Here is a 22641-nt window from a genome sequence, read left to right on the forward strand (position 1 = left end):
GTAGCAGAGAAAGAGGAGGAGCAGTCAGGCCAGAGGGCTACAGGAGAGTGATCTATTAGTCCCAGGTCAGACAGGGTTTCTGTTCTCTGAGTGACCAGAGAAGGGGCTGCACTAGAGTAATCAGGAACCTGCTAGAACCAGTTACGGCAGGCAGGCTAATTAGGACACCTGGAGCCAATTAAGAAGAAGCTGCTAGAATCAATTAAGGCAGGCTAATCAGGGCACTTGGGTTTTAAAAGGAGCTCACTTCAGTTTGTGGTGCCAGTGTGAGGAGCTGGGAGCAAGAGGTGCAGGGAGAGGGAGAGGGAGAGGGAATGCTGCTGGAGGACTGAGGAGTATAAGTGTTATCAGACACCAGGAGGAAGGTCGTGTGGTGAGACTAAGGAAGGTGTTTGGAGGAGCCATGGGGAAGTAGCCCAGGGAGTTGTAGCTGTCATGTAGCTGTTACAGGAGGCACTATAGACAGCTGTAGTCCACAGAGCCCTGGGCTGGAACCCAGAGTAGAGGGCAGGCCCGGGTACCGCCCAAACCTCCCAATTGACCTGGACTGTGGGTTCTTCCAGAGGGGAAGGTCTCTGGGCTGTTCCCCAACCCACATGGTGAATCTCTCTGGCAAGAAAATCTGCCAATAAGCGCAGGACCTGCCAAGATAGAGGAGGAACTTTGTCCCAATAGATATTGTGCATATATATGTATGCGAACATGGTATTTGCAAGATTTTATAGCACACATCTCTGAAAGAAAATATTGTACTGAAGAGCAGTCACAAAATCCATGTCCATATAACTTGCAAGAAGGATTTAAACTCTTCAGGCAAAAATAACTATCTAGTCATCCCAAGACTCATGGGGTGGAGGTAAGCATTTTGAAACAAATCAGTCAATGTAATTCTATATTTCCAAGAATTGTTGATAATTGGGCTCTATGCAAGTGAAGCAGATTTCACCCTCACTGAATACATATGAATAATGAATAGATTTGCAGAAATAAAAAGGGGTTCTGGAAAGATTCACAAACCAAAAAAACCTAAATTAAGCAAATGTTGGGTTCAATAAATAATACTGTTCCACCAACTCAAGTTTATTGATAAAGTTGGAGTTTTCTGTAATTACAAAATAAACTGGTTGAAATCTGAAAGGATGTTTTTAAACAGGGGTCCTCAAACTTTTTTCTAGTGTGGACCCCATTTTAAGACAGAGATTGCCTTCTCCTTTGAGATCATCCCTGTGACAGCTACAGTAATTGGAAAGGTAATGCTAGCAAATATATTTTAGATGTCTTTATAATGCAATTTAGAGCAGAAAATAAGATGAAGAAGCCAGCATCATGTGACTAGCCAGCACTCCACAGACTAACATTGATCCATGAACCATAGTTTGGGAGCTACTGTTTAAAACAGCAGTTTGAAAAATTGCATCTCAGATATTCTTCTGGGGGGAGCTAGATCTCCTGGGAATTATTTACTAGTAATAAACTAAAAGACACATCTAAATTGAGCTTGGAACCGCTACAAAATTAAAGAAGACTGGGGCTTAGTAACATCGAGCAGCTATCATTAATATGGTGTAGGGAATATATTTCAGAAAGAAGGTGCATAACGGTGACTAAAGTGTTAAATCATTTTCTTTATATCTGCAAGTTATTACTTTTGCTCTGGTTTTGATCTGATATTTGCAGGTGTAAATTGCATGGTACATATCAGATTAACATGTTGCTTCTCAATAATAGCTATGTTTCAAAAGGATAAATGGGCTTCCCACTATTCTCTGGGTGGCAAGGGGAAACTTTTGCCTTAAGAGTCATTCCTACAACTTCCACTGGAGTCAATAGGTGCTCCATGCATGCATCTGAATCATTATTTAGCCCTAAATGCTTTCCCAGTACAAGCCTCTGTCAAATAGCTGTATAATTTTAACAATATTTTCAGGGGGATGGGAAACTGTATTGGTGCTCTGAGGAAGGGAGTAGAGGCTAATCTGGCTGAATATTACACAGGATGTTGAGTAATGGGCTGGCTATATATTGTGAAAGAAAGACAGACTGGGCAGAACTGAGGAGCACATTTGTGCTTTCTGATTAGAGATGGATGAGAAGAGAGAATTGGAGGGTCTGGGGTGCCTGGATTTAGGTACAGACAGAAGGGACCAGAAGATGCCTGGGTACTTGACTGTGTGGGAAGACATAACTTGAGCTATTGTATTTTGATATTGTTGTAAAGTGTACTGCTTTGGCAACATGGTGAGAATTTTTCTAGTTTCATTTAGGACCCAAAAAAAGGTCTGATCACACCTGTTTGTTCCAGCCATTCCATCTACTCTGGTGCCAGGCACCTATGCTGGCACCTGTCCGGGGGGGGGGGGTCATCTTCCTCTGGCTAGTTGCCAACTCTGTGGCCTGATTCTTCCAGCAATACTGCACAAAGAAACCACGCTGCACCCAAGTCAAGTACTATTTCTATCTATCTCAGGTTTTACTATACAGCCTGTTACTGTACTATCGAAGCACACATACAGGCAATTTAGATCTAGAAAGCATTCTTCACGGTAGATTTTAGTGGATTCTGCTTTTCATGTCTCCCTGACCCCAGAAGCATACCAAATTTTCTTTCTGGTTGTTATTAGTAAACCAACAAAACCACTGTAATGCCAAATTTCTGACATGGATAGGAAAGCCTCCTCTGGAAGTCAAAGAACTCTAAGTCTAAAATAACTGATGATCCAAATACTACCATGTAGGAATATCAAATTTCATTGTGGGCTTGCACTTTTTGGGTGATATTTTGTTCCCAGTTATCTTGTATCCGTGATCCAGTGAGTTTATTGAGTTCACACTGCTTTGATCTGATTCCCAAACACTTACTCCCTACGAGGGCATCTTGTCTCATTTGTAGGCTTCTGTGACTATTCTTATAACTGTTTCCATAAATAGGTTTTTAATTATTTTTAATAAACAGTCTTTATTTAAAATGAGGTAAAAGTGGCTCCGTAAATTAGGCAGCAAGCTAAAGATGTATGGACTGGATGAATGGACTATAAGGTGGATAGAAAGCAGGCTAGATCAACGGGCTTAACAGGTAATGATCAATGGCTCAATGTGTAGTTGGCAGTGGAGTGCCCCAGGGGTCGGTCCTGAAGCTGGTTTTGTTCAACATCTTCATTAATGATCTGGTTGGTGGAATTGATTGCACCCTCAGCAAGTTCACAGGTGACATTAAGCTGCGGGGGAGAGGTAGATATGCTGGAAGGTAGGGATAGGGTCCAGAGTGTCTTAGACCAAATTGGAGGATTGGGCCAAAAGAAATCTGATGAGGTTCAACAAGGACAAGTGTAGAATCCTGCACTTAAGATGGAAGAATCCCATGCACTGCTACAGGCTGGGGACTGACTGGCTAAGGGGCAGTTCTGCAGAAAAGGAACTGAGGATTACAGTGGACAAGAAGCTGGATGAGTCAGTGTGCCTTTGTTGCCAAGAAGGCTAATGGCATATTGGGCTGCATTAGTAGGAGCATTGCCAGCAGATCGAGGGAAGTGATTATTCCCCTCTATTTGGCACTGCTGAGGCCACATCTACAGTATTGCATCCAGTTTAGCTCTCCCTCCCTCCCCCCTACAGAAAGAATGTGGACAAATTGGAGAGTCCAGCAGAGGGCAACGAAAATGATTAGGGGGCTGGGCACATGACTTATGAGGAGAGGCTGAGGAAACTGGGCTTATTTTGTCTGCAGAAGAGAAGTGAGGGGGGATTTGATAGCAGCCTTCAACTATCTGAAGGGGGTTCCAAAGATGATGGAGCTAGGCTTTTCTCAGTGGTACCAGATGACAGAACAAGGAACTGTGGTCTCAAGTTGCAGTGGGGGAGGTTTAGGTTGGATATTAGGAAACACTATTTCACTAGGAGGGTGGTGAAGCACTGGAATGGATTACCTAGGGAGGTGGTGGAATTTCTATCCTTAGAGGTTTTTAAGGCCTGGCTTGACAAAGCCCTGGCTGTGATGATTTAGTTGGATTTGGTCCTGCTTTGAGCAGGGGGTTGGACTAGATGACCTCCTGAGGTCTCTTCCAACACTAATATTCTGTGATTCAGACTAAGCCCATATCATGCAGAGTAATAGTGAGGTGATGACTCCTTGGCCTTAAATTGCAGAAAGGGTACGGATTTGGGGGTAAGTTTAGTGGAAGAAAGACAAGCACATTAAAAGGATAGAAGCCAGTGAGATCCCACTAGAAGGTATTTTAACTTGAATAACAAAAGAAAGATGTAAGGATAAGTGTATGAACAAAAACAAAATTACATGCATCTAGTTCTATGTAACCTTCTGCAGGTGGAGGCGGCAGCAACCAGTGCCGGGTTCAATATCTAGGGGTTCCTTTTCAACACAGAACCACTTGAGCCCCCACCCAGTAACCTCAGAAAATTACACACCACACCTGGGTGCCTCTGAGAAGCAATACTTCCCCACTCGCAAGCATAGAATCTGAGTGTAGAAAAGAAACTTTTAATGAAAGGAGGGAAGTCACCCAACTTTAATTAGGGAAAATGCCACAAGCAGGATTCATAATCATAAAACTGTGAGCAGGACACCCACTCCAGTGTCCATGGGGTAGTGTCTTCTGCCTCATGTTCTTGAGTTCTACAATCAAAAGTTCCTTTTCTGTATCCCTCTTTGCTCCCTAACATACTCCACTCACAGTGGTTGTTCTTGGTCAGTGAGGACCCAGGGTTCAGAGGTGCATCTGTGTGAGTTCACCTCCCACCTGGGGAAGAAGGCACCTTGCTTATTCCGCCATCTGAGCACTTGTGCTGGCTGGCCATATTGCCAGACGCTCATTCCTCTCCACTCAACACCATGCCAGCCATTCATTTGCCAGGTGACTGCTCACTGTCCAACTGTCAGTTACCTTCTACTGCCACCTGCCTCTCTGCTGTGACCTCTGCAGGTCAGTCTCGTAGTGAGTTTCAACTCTTTGCAGGCTGGGCAGAAATGCTGTCCCATCACAAGTGATTTCAGCTCTCATTTGAGTACTTTAAAATAACAAAAGGCTCCTAATGAAGCCTATTTAGCTCTATCTTTGAACAGTGGGGAGGAACTGATTAAACCAGACCAGGGACCTTTAGGGAAATTCCATGCTGCCTGGCTGGGACACCTGTCTCCACCCCTATTACTTTCTCAGGGGTCTGGCATTTGAGCCCCTGGCTTAATGTGATCCTTTCAGCTGAGGGTGACCCCTCATTTGGGATAGGTTAAGAACAGTTATGCTCCCCTTTAGTCATACAATAAAGACAACAACATTGATAACATTTCACTACCCCTGCATTCAGTATTAAAGTGATTTGTAACCTAACACCATCCACAGTTGATCACTTTGAGCAATACCATTTTATCTGCTGCCTATATAAGCAAAGTAGGTGTGTTCATGTAAATACAGTTTGCTCCTGAAGTCTCTCCCACTCCCAGCTAGCTGTCAGGGGATAACTCATTCAGACCCTGCTTATACCTAGATGACTAGACACTTTGTCTGATTTACTAGATTAATAATTTAATTGGTATCTGGCACCAGAAATACCATGGGCATCCATGGAGATGATTCAAACCAAGCTGAAAGTCCCACCATCCAGCCCAATATTTGATGAAGCTCCTGGAGATGGGATGGCCATTGACTGTCTTGTATGGAGGACCATAAAGAACACCACCCAGTAATCCTCTAGGCTCTGTTTTCTGGAAAATTTCAGAAAACTCTGGATCTGTGGGAACATTTGGAAAAGAATTACTCTTTCCTTCCTTTGTATTACCAAAATGATGTCTGGAAGACAGAATAGGTGCCCCAATGGTTGGATTTGAACCACATACTGGCCAGCATTGAGTTAACTGCAAATCCAGGTGGAAATCAGTGAACCCTTTGGCTCAGTGGTAGGTCACATTAACTCAGCTCCCTAGAGCGGTGTTAGTACAGCACTATCCTGATTAAAAACATAAAATAAAAATAGCCATAACTGTATACCTTCTCTCATAGCCCCCCTTCCCTGTCTACAATCAGGTAACAAGATTAGCTTACACACACGAGCTAATATTAGTAAGGGATTTTAACTTTCCTGATGTCTGTTGGAAAGACTATTGCAGCAAAACATAACACATCCTGCAAATTATTAGTGTGTGTAGGCGACAACTTTCTGATTCAGAAAGTTGAGTAAACAACTAGAGGGCCATCCACTCTGGATCTGATTTTGACCACCAGGGATGGAAGTTGGGAGGAGGTGATCATGATCTGACAGAATTCAAGGTCTTATGGAAAGCAGGTATCACAACCTCAACATGAGTCAGCAATACGATGCTGTTGCAAAAAAAGCAAATGCAATTTTAGGTGGCATTAACAGAGGCATAGCATGAAGTCACAGGAGGTGATATAGGGTTACCATATTTGAACATTGAAGAAAGAGGACACTCCACGGGGCCCCGGCCCTGCCCCAACTCTGCCCCTTCCCCTCCCCCCGGTCCCACCCCTTTCCCCGCCCCCAGCCCCGCCCAACTCCGCCCCTTCCCTGCCCCCATTCCAACCCCTTCCCCAAAGTCTCCGCCCCTTCCCCTGAGCACCCCACATTCCCCCTCCTCCCTCCCAGCCACACGAAACAACTGCACCAATTCTAAAGTCAGGCACTCCACTAGTATAGACTCCCATGACTTTAATGAAGCTGCTCAGTGGAGGATCTGCCCCGGCGCTCAGTTTTTGGGAGCGGTCAGGACACGCAGCTCACACTGTTCTGTTTCCCAGCTCCCCAGATGCCTTGGAGGACCCAGTTCTCCTCCCTGCCGGGTAAAATCCCAGACATTTTGAGCTATTTAATTCTTTAATTCTAAAACGTAATTCTTTATATGTAGTGAGTCCTTTCCTTTCACCAGTTCTTCAGTTTTCTTTCTCCTCATGTGCCCACGCATACTTCTCTGCAGATCGCATTTTTCTCAGCAGTGGTTGATTGCTCTTTAAGAAGGCATGAAAGTCTTTACAAGAAGTTTGTCTGAAGTTGTACTGTACAAGTAGAATTCCTTTCAATGACTTAACATTCAAGTTGGTCCTTTCCTTTGTCCACTGGCTTTGCATCAGTGAAAAAAATCGCTCTACATTTGCATTATGAGAAGGAATAGCAAAGAAAAACTGTGCAATCTTTAACAGTTCTGAATGACACTCAATGTTTTTGGATTTCTCAAAATATTTGGTCCACTTCTGGTGTGCTAGCAAATTACTGAACTCTTCATCACTGTTGCAACTTTCTGTAAACTTCTTCAGGTTGCTGAACTGATCAAAACACTTCACGTCATCAATTTGCATCCCCTTATCGGTCAGGTACTTGATACAAGGTTCCACATCACTCCAATTCGGTGTCTCACTCAGGGTAATCCACCTGAAACAAGAGAAGTCTTCAAGGGGTCTAAGCCACATCTCCAAATATTCTAAGCATCTGCTGTACATATTATTCACTTCAGCACAGAATTTGTCACACTCTTCATCAATTCCTTCCATGCGCTTTTGTGCCAGTAGTCCCTTAACTTTCAGGGACATAAAGTTGTGAGTCTTGCGTTCAAGAAGGATAGTCTGAACCGAGTTCAAACTGTTCAGCACTTCCACAACAGAATTGCTTTCCCTTTCGATTTCTTGGATGTAAGTTTGGAATACACTCATGAGTGAATGCATGTGCCAGAGGTAAATCTCACTTAATTCATACTCAAAAAATGTCTTAAGCACTATGGGTGGTTTGTCCTGTGACAGAAAGAATGACTTCAAGGCTGGAAACATCTGTATCAGCCTTGTAATGCCCGGAAATAATGACAGCCATCGTGTCTTGCTATGAGAAAGCAGCTTTCTGTATTCAACATCAACAAACTCACAGTACTCCTTCAGTCGCTCAGTTCGGACAGTGTAGATATGAAAGTACTGGTAAATTTTAAAAATAATGTTCTCAATGTCAATGTTCATTCTTTCTGCTGCATGGTGAACACAGTTGTTCAAAATGTGTGCTGGGCAACCCACACCAATTAATGTTCTCTTCTGCAACAACTTCTTTAAGTTTGCAAACACGTTCTTTCCATCTTCATCACGCCGGAGTCCTCCAAACATTGTATTGCAGTTGTCACCTGTAAATGCAATACACTTCTCGAACAAACCATTTTTTTCAAGCGTTTCTTTTACGTAATGAGCAATTGTGTCGGCAGTCTCATTAGGTGTGTTCTGGACCTCAATCAAACTTGACTGCAAACCGCCATTCTTCCAGTTGAAATACTGAATAATTACTGGAAATATTTTCACTGAACCTGATTGCTTCCATCTGTAGCAACTCCACAGTAAGCTATGTCATTTTCTTCAAATGTTTTCAGAACAACATCAACAAAATGCGGTGCAAGCACAGAGATAACAATTGCTTCTGTCTTGGTTCTAGCACTTCAGAATCAGGGAATGTCTTCTTCAACAAGACAGATGTGCAATCCATTGACTTAAAGCTATTATGATGCTTAACAGTGTGAAATGCAAACGCACCCTCTGCTGCAGTAACAGCATCCTCTGATTCGCTGCCTGGTTTTACAAAATAATCTGTCAATTTTGTTGATGAGCTCTCTCCTTGAACTGCTTTTTTGTGCTTGTCTGAGTCCACATGAGTTTGTAAATCATTAGCACCTTTATTTTTCACAGAGATGTAAGTACCAGGTCTACATACCATGCACTCAGCTTCCCATTCATCTCTACCACTTCGAAAACATGGGAACTTTGTCTTTAGTTCTGCAGTGAATTTACACTTTCGTTTTGGCATTGTGTTTGCTCCTAGGATCAGGGGCAGCCAGGGTCTCCACGTGCTGGGCCCTCCACAAGCCAAGCTCAGTGGCTCCCATTGGCTGGGAAAAGCTCCAATGGGAGCTGTCGGAGCCAGCCCCTGCAAGTCCTGCCCCCACAGCTCTGATTGGGCAGGTATTTCGCAGTGATCCACCACACTGCTGTGTCTCATCACAAATGGGGAGCTGAGTGCCATACAGCACACCTCAGCCCCAGGAGCTCTGATCCACTTGCAGGCAAGGCAGCCCGATGCCTATCGCAGCCAGAGCTCTGATCCCTCTGCACACTCCTGCCTTTTTCACACTGCCCTCCCCTCCTCCCCCACCACAGTCAGTGCTTTTTGGCGACTCCCCGGAGCAGCTCCCCCAGCGCTGCCCCCCACCTGTGCAATCAGCGGCGCATGGTACTCCCAGCTTTGCTGGCATCCCTGGCTTACCTTAGAGCAGGCTCCGGCGACTGCTGCTGCTCCCTGACTCTTCGAGCAGCCCCGTTGCCTCCGGACCCCAGCTGCTGGTCAGGCACTTCTCCTACCTGGGCTCCAGCTGAGCTGCTCCTCCCCTCTCAGACTGTAAGAGCCGAGCTGCCGGCTTCGGGCAGCCCTCCCCTGCCTCAGGACCTAGAGCTGGATGGGCACGTCCCTTCCCCGGCTCCAGCTGAGCTGCTCGGCTCCTCCCCTCTCAAACTTACAGAGCCGAGCTGCCCGAGCCAGCGTTACTGGCTTCGGGCAGCCCTCCCCTGCCTCCGGACCCAGAGCTGGCTGGGCACGTCCCTTCCCCGGCTCCAGCTGAGCTGCTCGGCTCCTCCCCTCTCAAACTTACAGAGCCGAGCTGCCCGAGCCAGCGTTACCGGCTTCGGGCAGCCCTCCCCTGCCTCCGGACCCAGAGCTGGCTGGGCACGTCCCTTCCCCGGCTCCAGCTGAGCTGCTCGGCTCCTCCCCTCTCAAACTTACAGAGCCGAGCTGCCCGAGCCAGCGTTACCGGCTTTGGGCAGCCCCCCCCCCCCCCCCGCCTCCGGACCTTGCACTGCGGGAGCAGCTCAGCTGGAGCCGGGTAGGAGAAGTGCCTGGCTCGGGGCTCGGGGTCCGGAGGCAGGGGGGGGCTGCCCAAAGCCAGTAGCGCTGGCTCGGGCAGCTTGGCTCTGTAAATCTGAGAGGGGAGGAGCGCAGATCCGCAGCGGGAGAGGAAGTGCCGGCCATTTTCCCGGACATGTGTGGCTTTTCAGCAATTCCCCCCGGACGGGGGTTTGATTGTTGAAAAGCCGGACATGTCCGGGAAAAACCAGACGTATGGTAACCCTAGGTGATAGTACCGCTCTACTCGGCACTGGTTAGGCCACAGCTGGAGTACTGTGTCCAAATTTGGTCACCACAGTATAGAAAGGATGTAGCGAAACTGGAAAGGATCCAGAGGAGAACAACAAAGATAATCAAAGGGATGGAATGCAAATCATATGAGCAAAGGCTGAAGGAATTGGGTGTATTTCATTTGGAAAAGAGGAGATTAATGGTGGATATGGTAGCAGTTTTCAGACACTTGAAAGGCTGCCATAAAAAGATAGAGAAAAGTTGTTCTCTTTTACCACAGAGGGCAGAGGCAAGAGACAATGGGTGCAAACTACTGCATAGCAAATTTAAATTAAACCTCGGGAAAAACTTCCTAACTGTAGGAACTGTAGCAACAGACTGCCTTGGGAGGTTGTGGAAGCTTCTTCATTGGAGGTTTTCAAAAGAAGGCTGGGTAGCCATCGGTCTTGGATGGTTTAGACACAATAAATCTTGCATCTTGACAGAGGGATTAGACAAGATGGCCCTTGTGGTCCCTTCTAACCCTATGATTCTATCTCTGATGCAATTCAGTATAGGGGCATGGTCAGAAAAGTAGCTACTACCTTCAGCAGAAGGATGGAGTCTTTTCTGTTCTCAGGGTGAAATTCACCCCATGCAGAAGGCAACACAAAGACTATGCACCATTAAAGGTTGGTGAGGGCTTGTGCTCTGATACTCATTTACATTAATGCCTCTTTAAACCTAGCAGTGGAAAGGGACCTTAGTGAAAATGGAAATCAGCCCCAAATCTCTGCACCAAGCCCTGTTCAGGCTTTGGTGGAATGCCCTAAAGACAGTTGTTGCAAACATAAAATAGACCACTGTCCAAGAAACTTACACTCTAAAGATTTAGCAGTTAAAATACAGCGTAATACACCCATTTTTTTCCATAAGAAAAGAGCATATACATATAGATTCATTTAGAATGAACTCTATAATTTGCATTAAAAGAATAACAAAGGAAGAAAGCTGAAGCTCTCCATGGCAGAACACAATGAGTGTGTCCCCATTGTAGCCTATGGCATCTGAATACAAAATGGCAGCTGCCTCAACAGCAGTGAGGGGCATCTCTTCATATATGTGCATTACACAGGAAACAACTCAATGAAGATACAGGGTGCTAAGAGGGCAGCTGGTCTTCTGTTTGTAAATAGAAACCAGAAGGTTGAATAATCACATGTACTGCCTCAAACAGCTGTGGGACTTATACTAAGGTCCTCCCTCATATGAGTGAGAGACACAAGACAGTGATCTTTGCTTATGCTGTTTGTGGATCAGGTATTATCTCTACCCTACTCTTTTTTTTTTCTCCCCAAGTCAGTCAATTGGCCATGGAAAGTCTTAGATATTGATTATCCTTAACTTTCTTCAGGTGTTTATACTGATTTAGGTAAGTTGGCAAGAGACTGTGTATCAGTTAGGGAAGCATCTAGCAGTCAGGAGGGAAATGGTTGAGAGTGCAAATGGAGGTCTCTAATCTCTGATGATAGTACATTTCCAGTAAAAGGCCGGGATGTAATTTGTTTTTGTTTTTTCCCAACGAAAAAAGCAAGAGTCTAAATGAAAAATATTTTCAAAGCAAATCAGTGAAAAACTATTTGTGAATGTAGAATGGGACCAGGAGTCATTCCGAAAATGAAAAGTCAGATTTTAAAGTGAATCATTAACATACTGCAGATTGCTTGTTTAATGCACGATCTTTCAATGTGTTTGAAATTATGCATCTAATTTTGGCTTAAATGAAAAACGTGGGTTAAAGTTATAAATATAAAAATAGCAAACATTTCTTATTGGTATTTATAAAACAAGCGAGTTTGAGGAGAAAGTCAATGGAGGGAAAGACAGTAATCAGGCATTTCTTTAAATTATATTTGTATTGGATTTTAGTTAACACTTAATGACAGTGCTTCCTTGAGGCATATGGCTCCTGCAAAGTGGTCAGATAGGCAAGATGCTGTTGTCCTTAATCAGAATTAAAGTTAATGGAAGCTTCACTGAGCAAGGGTTGCAAGAGAGAGCAGCACTGTACAGACTATTAAGGGTGAGAACCTGTGGCACTGTGTTTTTTACTATCTGTGCCTTGTGATGTTGAGTGGCTCCATTTGTGAGCCCAACATGAGTCCCCTCTAAGGGTCTGATTTTCAAAAAGTGAGCACATAGTCTGAAAAATTGGGTCTCTCCAAGTTGTCTCAAGTTAGATATCCAAAAATGGAGGCACCCATAATGGCTACATCACTTTTGAAAATCTTGGCATATGATTTTATTGGTCTTGTATTTTGTCAATCACATTGGGACATATTACACCATGGATTCTGAAGCAGAACTCCCTATTGGCATGAGTTATGAAATCCATATGATGTGATATGGCCCTATTTTGACACTTAACAAATAATTAGTAATAATAATCTTCCTGGGACCACTACATTTTTCCAGGTTCAGAGAGAGGCATTCTTTGATACTACTGTACAAGTATTTTTCAAGATTGAAAGCGGAGTGTAACATTTTTTATTTAGACATCATGCTACTTTGGTCTTGAGATCCTACAACTCATACAAGTAGTCACACTGCAGTTAATGAGAGACTACAGAAGAGAATAAGATTTATTCACATAAGTATCATTGGACTTAATACTGGATTATTTGAAAATGCAAATAACTTTATAGAAACATAGGATTTAAGTAGTATTCATTATAGATCTTTAATTAAATGAGTTAAAGTCCTCTCAAGAGATTTTTTTTCATTCATGTTCATGGTATTACATATATAATAATATAATTTATACAGCTGTTACAATTAATAAAAACTTGCCAAAAAACCATACAATATATGTTGCCACAGTAAGTACTCTCTACAGGTCAAAGTTCTCTGGAGTATTTTACTCCAATTAATGTTTTAAGAATATTACTGTCAAGCTATATTACCGTCAAAATGTCTTTTGAATCGCAACCAAAACTAATTACTTTAAATAAGCTCCTACATATATTTACCATGTTTCACTTGCAAGATATATACAAGTTTCCATACATTTCTCAGCTCTTTCGTATTTTTAACAAAATTATGTATTATACAGAAATGCAGAAGCAGTTTAAATGTCTGTAGCCATGGTTATGTTTATAGAGACATATATTGGGATATATAAGACATAGCATTTCCCTTGTTTATTGATCAACAGCATGATCATTTCACACTTATACGACTACCCATACTGTAGGTTTTCACTAATAAGGGTTCTTAACATTCGTTTGTTGAGAGAGCCATGATTCAAAAGTTTAGGCACTTAAACAGTGAATTATGTAAATATATTCAGCATGAGTATTAAAGGTGGGTATTAAAGCCTTCATGAGAAAATATTACTGCTTCTTATGATAATGTACCTGGGGAGGTTCATATTCAGTCAGTGAACTTGCATCATAGGTTATGTCATAAGGGATTAACCGTACCTGTGATAAAACTACTTGCTGACACTGAATCAGGTATCAGTGTAAATCCTTAATGCAATCATGACAACATTTAAGAGTCATAACAACAGTTACCCAGTCATTACCACATCCCTTTTGATTTTACTGTAATGGGTACTAACAGATGTAACATTAAACTGAATTTGGCTCAGGTAGCATAGTCATATCATTGCCAGGGGAAAACAATGTGGTCTTTCTTTCTTTCTTCCCCCAATTTTAGAATAATCCTATGTGTTTTTTCAAATGTGTGTGTATCGTCAACATGTGTAACAGATTAAAATGGACTGGTTCTTGGATTTCACTGCGTCATTGATGCAACAATGACCATGTAAGCAGAATACTGAACTGCTGGTTAATTTGCATTATGACTTTTATAGGCAAAAGTCCAACCAAAACCCTCCCTGTGTAATTTCCTAAGGAAATACTTACACAGCCACAGCTTTGTCAACAGTCTGATTAGAACTGTTTCCGGTACTATAGCAAATATTTAGTGGGAGACATTGTCTAACCAGTGAAATTGTCATAATGACAAAAATAATTCCCTTCTGTAAAAAGTTGTATTTTAACTACACATTTTACAAAAAATAGCACCCACCCACACATTGGATTTTAACATAGTTACCAGTTATTTCCAGATAAAGTTCCTCTAGAGAAGTGTAAAATTATGGTTTGTGCTGCTTCTAACATTGCTATTATACTCAAAATGAACATTTTGAGATCTACAAATTAAATGAAACAATGTAAATGACATGTATCTAAAATAAATCCACTCTAACATACAACTGCCTTTCAAGTTTGTGACATAACCCAGATAGTCTATTGCACGCAGTCCATTAGGGTAACCCACTGGCAGGCCGCAAGACAGTTACGTTGACCGTCCGCAGGCACAGTTCACCATTCCAGGCCAATGGGAGCTGCAGGCAGCCAGGCCTGCGGATGGTCAATGTAAACAAACTGTCTTGCGGCCCGCCAGCAGACTACCCTGATGGACCATGTGCAGCCCACGAGCCACAGGTTGCCCACCACTGGTCTATTGGTTCCTAAACAACTTGCTCTTTATGACTTCATTTCTTGTCCTAAATATTTGTATATTTTTGTTGTGCTCAAGAGAACACCTGCTGCACTCCACTCAGGGTTAAATTGGGCTGTTATGTGGATTTCCACAATACCAGCCCTTTTTTTAGTCTCCTTCAGTTTCCACAGAATTTAAACTTTCATTTTAAAAAGCCCTTTGACATTTTCAACCTATCGTATATCTCAACCTGCTAAGGCCTAAATGTGGGATGCAATATCTAACCAAGACCAAAAATAAAGAAGGCCCAAAAACTATTCAGGAAGACAACATTAAACACTGTTGGATTCATTCCTTTTATGTAAATAATGCTTTCTATAATCTCAGTTTCATGATTCTTAATTTTTGACATAAAACATTTTCAGTGATAAAAGTTAGGGAGAGACACCACAAATTACAGAAACATACATACATTTGAAACTGGATTGAGTGGCATCCCTCAAAAGGAAGGACACTTGAGAGGTCTGGCACCAGCAGCAATTATGATGGCAAAGATAATATTCCAAGAGTAAACTGACAGCCAACTGTCTGTTTGGGACTGTGGACAGACAGTGTGAGACAGTGGCTAGGTATTGCCCATGTGTGGGTGGTTTTGTTAATGAAGGATTTTAGTTAGTTGTTCTTGATCACTTCTGTTCCACTGGCAGAATTAGTTTAGTTTAATTGCTTTGCTGATAGAACTGATTTACTTTGGTTATTGTACAATCCTCAGAAATATATATTTTAAGTCTCAGAGACTAGGGCCTAGATTTTTTTTTTTAAGGTATTCAGACATGCTCTGCGCAGCATTGCAAGGCTTAAGTCACAATTTCAAAAGTGATTTAGGCAATTAGGAGCCTAAACCCCATTGATTTTCAGTGAGACTTAGGGTATGTCTACATAGCAAAAAAAAAAAAAAAAAAAAAACCCATGGCAGTGAGTTTCAGAGTCTGGGTCTACAGACTTGGGCTTGCATGGCTCTCACTAGAGCATTAAAAATAGCTCTGTGTTTGCAAATAGGACATAACCATCTAAGGGACATTTACATGAACAGCAGCAAGCAGGGGTATAAATCAATGGAACTTCAGCATGTCACACACTGTCTGTGTAGACCCTGCTGCTGCGCAGTGGCAGTTCCCTAGTGCACTTTCAAACTGCAATGTGCCAATGTGCCCTAGGCAACCTTTAGCGTGCAGCAGCAGGGGCCACACAGACAATTACTACACTACACACTGGAATGCTGTAGATTTATACCCCAGCTTGTTGTTCAGAAAGTGTTCAGGTAAACATACCCTAAGTCACTTAGGTCTTGCAACCCTGAACACAGCAAGGCCTAAATAACTTTAAAATTCTGTGCCTCGTTGCATAGGAGCTCTCTAGCTGAGAGGGGGTTGAACCAACATCTTGTGCCAGTTGCTAATTTGTTGTTGTTTGGTTAATTGAGGGTAAGTTGGAAACAGCCCGGTTTATCATATTTTGGATGTATATACCATTTTTCATTGTTTATTCATAGGAGCAAACTGCAAGAGTTACTTCCCATTTTTTGTTCCCACAGAATAGGTGTGTGATTTTATTTCCATCTTACAAGATGGAAAAGACACGGAGGCAGTTCCCTATGTGCAATAACTGTACAATAACTAAAGTAAATTAATCCTCCTAAATTTGATCAAATCTTTGTAAGAGCCAAGCTAACCAAGAGATGCAAAGATTCAGACTTGGCACAAAAACATTTAAACAGTGTTAAACTAATGACAAATTAGAAAGAGGTCATTTCCATTAGCATCATTCAAACCATTCACAATAGTTTTACTTTAGTACAGTCCTAAATAGAATAGGCAAGGATTTGAGAGGCATAATCGCTTCCCATAACACTCAGTGAATCAGCAAATACGGAAACCACTGCAGAAGCAGGGCCAAGCCACAGGATCTGTAGCCAGTCTGTCTGTAAATGTTTTGGAACTATTTAAATAATGAATAATAATAAACTGCCAATGGTGGCAGTAATGGTTCCTGGAGGAAGAGGCTAATTATAGCTCCCTCTCCCCTGTCAGGGAATTGTTTTACAGCTTTGGGGCACTATTGATGTACTAGAGTAATATGTCTTTAAAGATTAAAGCCAGCTATAAAAGCAGGAACACAGGGGGGCTTAGCAATAGAAACTCCAGGAAAGATTGAGACTATGTAAACTGCTTGTACTTATTCACTTTGGGCCTGATCCTGTGAAGTAGTGTTCATCATTAACTGCTTTGAAGTTGGTAGGAGGTGATGGCACGCGACACATTTTGAGGTTGCTGGAAAACAGACTTGGAAGCACGGGGAACTCCATGGATTCTAGACAGAATGCACCACTTCTGATCTATAAGAAGATTATTATAGTGTATGCTGTCAAGGTAGCTCCTTTATGCTAACAGTATTGACAGTCAAACAAAAAATACAAATGCTGCTAACAATCTGTCCCTATTCTCTTATAATTTGTATTGCTGTATTCTGTAGTGATGGCCCAAAACGCTTGCAGTTTACTGTAGGGTTATGCTTTGCGGCATTGTGCTCTTATAATTGGGAATGATAAAAAGATATTATTATCTAGCACACTTGTTAGTTAAATGTTTTTGCAATTGACAGCATGGTTAATACTCCCAGATTTTCCAGCAACAGCTCATTTCCAGGCATCCTCTCTATTGATTCTCAGCGTTTCCAAAGCATTGTTTTTTTCTATGCTGCATTGTTGTCAGATCATATGCAAATTCACTACACTGGGAAAACAGCATGCATGATTTACTAGGGTTTATCTGTAAAAAGTAACAGAGGGTCCTGTGGCACCTTTAAGACTAACAGAAGTATTGGGAGCATAAGTTTTCGTGGGTAAGAACCTTGCATCTGAAGAAGTGAGGTTCTTACCCATGAAAGCTTATGCTCCCAATACTTCTGTTAGTCTTAAAGGTGCCACAGGACCCTCCATTGCTTTTTACAGATTCAGACTAACACTGCTACCCCGCTGATACTTGAGGGTTTATCTGTACTCCTTCTAGAACCAGATGGTAGCAATTAATCTTGACCATAACATGTACTACAATTTGGTTTGGGATAAGAAGGGCAACTAAGCCTTCCTATTAATGTCAATGGTACAACACACACAGTTGTCTAGATCCTCCACTGGTTTGCATTGGCGTACCTCAATTGATGTTAGTGGAGCTATGCCAATTCACACCATTAGGTTCTGACCCTTCAGCTCACTCTCTGAACGTCACAGGAATGTGCTTATTTTTAAACACACACCTACTATAATGCAGGCAATTTTTGGTGACCTAAAGCCATTTTTTAAAATAAGACAACCCACTTGATACTCCCATCTATCTAACTCTGTCAACTGGACATAAACTGTGTTATTTTTTGACTATTGAAATAAATTGTTTCTAGAGTGGAAGAAAATTGAGTCACAGCATTGACTCAAGCCAAGTTAGAGCATAAACTATTACCAACTATCCATGAACAACCTTGATGGGAATCTTGGTATTGTCATGACAATACCAAGCACTGAAAATGTATTCTTTAGGTATGTGCAGAAGCAAAAAGCTTACTGTAAAAAATTGGCTTATATTTTATGGTGTAGTTTTTATCCAGGATGCAGGAAAACTCTTATTCTCATTTGTTTTTATTTTATTTAAAGAAGAAGAAAAAAACAGAAAAGGTTAGTCTAATTTTCATAAAGTTTTACATTCATACAAAGAACATCTCTCCAATATGTGAAGTTCATTGGCTGGTAGGTAAAGAGTAGGTAAACTAGAAGCTAAAATGTCTGTTTTATAGTGCAAAAGCAGTGATTTCAAATCTCAAAGATGTGCTTTTATTAGAAATCATTCACATATTTTATTCTGTCAAAAACAACACTATATATTCACTTATCTTGATCATCTCCAAATGCTCTGGATTTAATGAAGCTATTTAAACAACTGTTTTCTTTGATCAAGAAACAAAACTTAATATACAGCATTACATCTGTTTTTCATAAGGTCTTAAATGCATGCTGATCTTCTGCTGTACTAGGGAACACATTATAAGCCTCGTGGTCAATGCTGTATTAGCATTATTTTAATACTCAGTATATGTCTGTTGTACCACACCTATCAGAACATCTAAAAAATCCTTTGGATGATGAGCAAATAATGCTTTCTCTATTGACCCACTTTGGCTTCACTCCTTCACTCAAGCCTTATTTGAAAAGTCCCATGTTTTATCTTGGCTGGATTAGATTATTAACTCTTTGGGAATCATATCGTTTGTATGTTCTGTAATGTGGGTTTATTTATAGTATTATATTGATCTGTATTAGCAATGGATCTGATTCTCAGTCATTTCTCTGGCAAAATTCCCATTGAAAACAAGGGCTCAATAACTACAGAGGGTAGAATGTTTAGGGACAGATTTTACCTGCCCCTTGTGAGTAAGGGATAGAGAGAGGATATGAGAAGCACAGCAACTGGTCTCCCTACCTTCCTAGGGTCACAACTCACCCCAAGGGCCTAGTCTCAACTTCCTCTCTGCACCAACCCTCCAAACAAGCAAGCTGCACAGAGGGCGCATAATGCCCCATCCAAAGGGACGGTTTAGGGTGACCAGATGTCCCGATTTTATAGGGACAGTCCCAATATGTGGGGCTTTTTTTAATATGGGTTCCTATTACCCCCCCCCCCCAATCCCTGTCCTGATTTTTCACACTTGCTATCTGGTCACACTAGAATGGTGAAATGTGTGCACTTCCCTCACATGCTAAGGAACCGGGGGAAGGATGATGCCTTTTTAGGCACAATCCTTCCCAAAGCTTCCCCATTGCAATACAGCCATGCACCAGTGTAACAATGGCCTGCCCTTAACTGCAAAATTTGGCCCTTGCTGTCTTATATTATAAAGGTAGGAATTCAAATATCATTAAGCTTTTTCCTTTATGAATAAATGACCACAATATTCCATCAACGAAGTCATATATCTATTAATTCTTGTAACTTTTGTAAACATAAAAAATACCAAAACTTTTAACATATTTAGAGCCAAATTAGTGAAATAACACTTAGTTCCATAAAGTAAAGACGTGATATCTCTAGAAAGAGTTACATTGTAAAGATCTAGCCATGCAAATGGCCAAGTTTCCTTGGCTTCTCTCTGAGAGTTCATAAATCCACACATGGTAGTTTTGGATTAGGGAAAGGAGACCAAGTTAAAAATAATTGTCTTGTCTGGTTAAAATTATGCCAGACATATATGCCAAGCATATAAAGGGTGGTTAAAGTGTGAAGTTCAAATCTCTATTTGCTGTCAGATAAAGTCACATTGCAGTAGCAAAAAATTCTCTCTCTCTCCATAGCGAAGTAGGAGTCTTTGCTAAATCCTCAATCAAGCACACACACACACAAAAAGGCAAAGGAAGCAATCAATGAGTTCAAGTACAATTCAAAACCCCATAATTTGACATCTACCCTCCATTCACATCATATCACAGCAAAGATTAGTACCAGATTCCACTATTTTAAATTATTTTATGGGCATTTCTATGGCATTTCAATATTGGGAAGACATCTTTTTTCATGCACTGGATTATCAAAATGCTAACAAAGGGCCTGATGTTGTGAAGTTCTGAATGCCTCCAGAGGGGTGCTGCACACCTCCAGTTGCCATAGCAGGGACCTCATTGAATGTCAATGGGCCTTAAGCGTCTAAGTCCTTGAGGCTCTTTTGAAAATATTACCCACAAAGCACAAGTCAGGAGGGAGATGCAAAGCTGGCATAAATTCATTTTTGTATTCCTCCAATTCTGGGTCACTTTATGCTGGGTCTCACCCCAGCATAAATTATGCCAGTTGTCAGTGACCCCAATACAGCAGCTGGGGAAGCCAAGTCACACTTTCTATGCTGACATGAGAGGTGGTGTAGAAGTCAAAACAATGGCTATATCCATAACAGGATCCTCTCTGAAGATGGATGATCTGAATCCAGCCAGATTTCCCTGTTTCTGTGGCACAGAGTAGCTGCACCATAGCCAAGAATCTGACCCAGGGACATTAAGAATAAAGGATAATTCAGATTAATACTATTAAATGCCCCACACTTCTTATCATTTACTAAAGTTCAGGTTAGTTTCCTTACCTCTCTGTGAAAAATCAAGTTTACAAATCTCAGTCTTGATAGAATCTAACTTCCAAGTTTATTATTTTCACCATGACAAACAAGGGCACTGTTGGAGTTTCAAATGTCCTACTGAGTTTAGCAGCAAGAAAACCTGAAGATAATTAATGAGCTCGGTCCTCATTGGAACCTGCCTGTCAGGGACAATGGCTAGGACTTCCGGAGGCAAAGAAAATTCTCTTCTCTGATATTTTCATTACAGCAGATAATTCAAGATCACTTTTCATTAATTGAACTGGAAGGTGTCACTTGAGCTTTTAGAAGTACTATCCTCATTATGTTGGATTCTACTGGAGAGGTGTTTTGCATCAGTGAATCCCCATTAAAGGTCAACTGACAACACTGAAAAGTTGGTGAAAGAGAAATCCTTAAATGTAACATTATTGATCAGTGTGTAATTGTCCCATTAAAATTCATGAAGTTGCCAATGATTGCTCTTCACCAATAAAAATAGCTTACTGGGGGAGTGTGTTTTTGATGTTATATCATACATCTGGGACTTTTACTAGCAATTGCTTTTTTAAACAGAAGTTAACTTTTATCCAGGGACAAGGCAAGCATGCTTATCCAGTTTATGTGCTTATCCAGCATTTCCACCTTCTAAATTAATTTGCAGTGAAACTGTAAGAATTGAAGCATGTACTATTTCTCGCAAAACTTAGCTTTGAGTTCTTGCCTCCTATAAGCAATGACAGAGGAAAGCTAGTCAAATCAGGATTCATAGGACTCTCACCTATCAATATTTGTATGGGCCCTCATCTTCCCCATGAGATCCTGCCCTTCTTTCCCTTTCATATGCCACATTAGCTCCATGATGCTTCATCCCATTGCCAGGGTGATAGCCTCCCCATTCTGTTGCTCTTAAACAAACTGCTGAGTGGGGCTGGGAAGTGATTCACCACAATTCTCCTCCCCCAGGAAGATCTCAGCTTGCCCTGCTCTGATATGTGAGACCCTAATAACAGCCAAGAACCTGGGTGTCTCTCTCTCTTTTTTTCTTACTCTTGAAAGAAAATTAATCATCTGCAACTCATGAGTTTTTCAAATATTTCTAATGTTCCTGGACTTCCCAAGTATTTTACTTCATTTCATGCAAATGGATACAATTAACATGCTATTTACATTGTGAGTGAGGAAAACTGTAAAATCTCTATGCTGTCCCTATTCCATAGCACTGGAATCAATGTAGCTGACACTGTTCAGAAAGTTCTAAACAGCCTGTGTTTCTCCGTGGGCCTGTCAGTGCCCACTATAGGGTTTGAGGGCAGCTTGTGTCATCATTGACCTCATTTTGTAGGCCAGAAAGGCTAGAGTGAGTTATTGAGTTCTTGCCTACTTTTCTTCCTAATTACTTGAAATTTAGCCCACTATGGGGTCTTCTCTAACTAGCCCATTTTGTTCTTTTCCCACTGTGCTGCTTAAAAGCCTGGCAAGGGTAAACAAGGGGGAGGAGCAAGAGACTTCAAACAGCAGCAGCTGTCTATGGAGATCAGCTGCTAGAGGGGAAAGAAACATGCTCTACATACACCAAAAGATATCTGCTAGCTGTGGGAGGGAGAAGGTTCTGTATCCCCACCAAGGAATCTGCCAGGTCAACTTGGAGAAAAGTAAAGGGAGCTATGATGATTTAGGTGAGCCAAGAATCTGATACTCTCAATGTCTCCCGCCCCCACTTCAAAGAAATCCAAAACTGGCAATAGGTTGAGGTAACAGGGAAGCTATCCTGGGAAGATCAGCAGGCTGCTGTTTTGTCCGACCAACTCAGCAGTGTTCCAGCCACAGGAAGAGCTGCCAGTCTCCCTTTCTCCCTTTGAG

The sequence above is a fragment of the Chrysemys picta genome, chromosome 5 (assembly GCF_011386835.1).
Source record: "Chrysemys picta bellii isolate R12L10 chromosome 5, ASM1138683v2, whole genome shotgun sequence".
Taxonomy (NCBI): domain Eukaryota; kingdom Metazoa; phylum Chordata; order Testudines; family Emydidae; genus Chrysemys; species Chrysemys picta.